Below are 1,417 nucleotides of genomic sequence, written 5' to 3'. Positions count from 1 at the left end.
AACTGCAATGAAAAATTATTCAATTGTGTAAAATTATCAAGATGAAACATTTTGTAACATTTAGCCCATCTCATATGCAGTTACTCACCTTGCAGTTAGTTGTGCTTTCTAGAATAACATGTACTCAAAGCACATTTGGTGATACTCCCTGGTCCACAAATTGCACTGCATGACCTGTGATACTTTTATTCCACTCAAATTTAATTTCTTCATTGAAATTACTGATCACTGTGTAATCAGTCAAATCACCAAGTTAAAGATATTTTGAAGTAAATTGTTTTGAGAATTTTGCAGCATACTCCAATGGGAGCTCAAGAACAGCACAGTGAAGCACAGTATGAAAGGATTGGAGTTTCTGCTTTTTCTGAGACTTTGAAAGATAGATGCTGAATTACCCAAGCAAATATGGCAATTTAGCATGAAAGCACTTCAAGCTATTAAACATCCATTAAATTAGCAAACAGTAGCTTTTGCCATCAGTTTCTGATTTTCTTTACTAATCTTCACTGGGATGGATTGTTTTTGAGAGACTTTCCTCCAGAAAGCATATTTTTCCATTGATATTTCTAATAACACCTTAAAATTTTATGTGTGCATTTCAAAATAATTGCCTTTATTAAACTAAACATTTTTCCCATATGATTTTGTGTCCATTCATTTTTAGAATATTACAAGGCAGTTGCTGATACAAGTGACTGTGTAAAGAATTGGTTAGGGGAGGAACAGGTGTAGATATTTGAGGGCAAAAGTGAGATAGTTGACACATCAGATGTGGAGAAAAATAGTTTGGAACATGGCGCTTGCAGGGCAAAAGGTGTTTCCAGTGTTAAGAAATGTTACCATGATATAATTTGAAGATGAGTATTTTATTTTTGAGGTGAGATCTAGTCATCAAGGACACAAGTGTCTTGATAAAGAACAAGATAAAACCATACATTTTGAAAGATGAAATGGAAGAGGCCTGACAGTGTAGCATTTAATAAATCAAGCTTGCAGGTCATTAAAGTTGGATGTAAGTTTAAGCAGCAGATTGGCCAAAAGGCATGGATAAAAGGTAGTTTTAAAGAAATTGTGATTGAGATAAGAGGTGAGAAACTTGCTTCAAATTGCAATTGATCTCAAGGAAAATGAGCATATGTTGGGGATGAAGACAGCAGCTTTAGTCTTTGAGGTTATTAGCTGGAGGAAGTTGTGGCTCATCAAATATTGCAGGTCTGGTAAAGTCTTTCAACATTAAGGTAGTGGTGGATTGATGGGAGAAGAGGCAGAACTGAGCAAAGTACATGAAACCATTACACTGATGAGGAAGGAATCAAGGGCATATTTATGGACTCTAAACTTAATGGTCTAGGGTTTGAAAAGTTGTCCCCTGGCAGATATGTCTAGCTTATCTAGCTACAATTGAATGCCTAACAAG

The sequence above is a fragment of the Pristis pectinata genome, chromosome 16 (assembly GCF_009764475.1).
Source record: "Pristis pectinata isolate sPriPec2 chromosome 16, sPriPec2.1.pri, whole genome shotgun sequence".
Taxonomy (NCBI): domain Eukaryota; kingdom Metazoa; phylum Chordata; class Chondrichthyes; order Rhinopristiformes; family Pristidae; genus Pristis; species Pristis pectinata.
Note: the sequence above shows the minus strand (reverse complement) of the source record.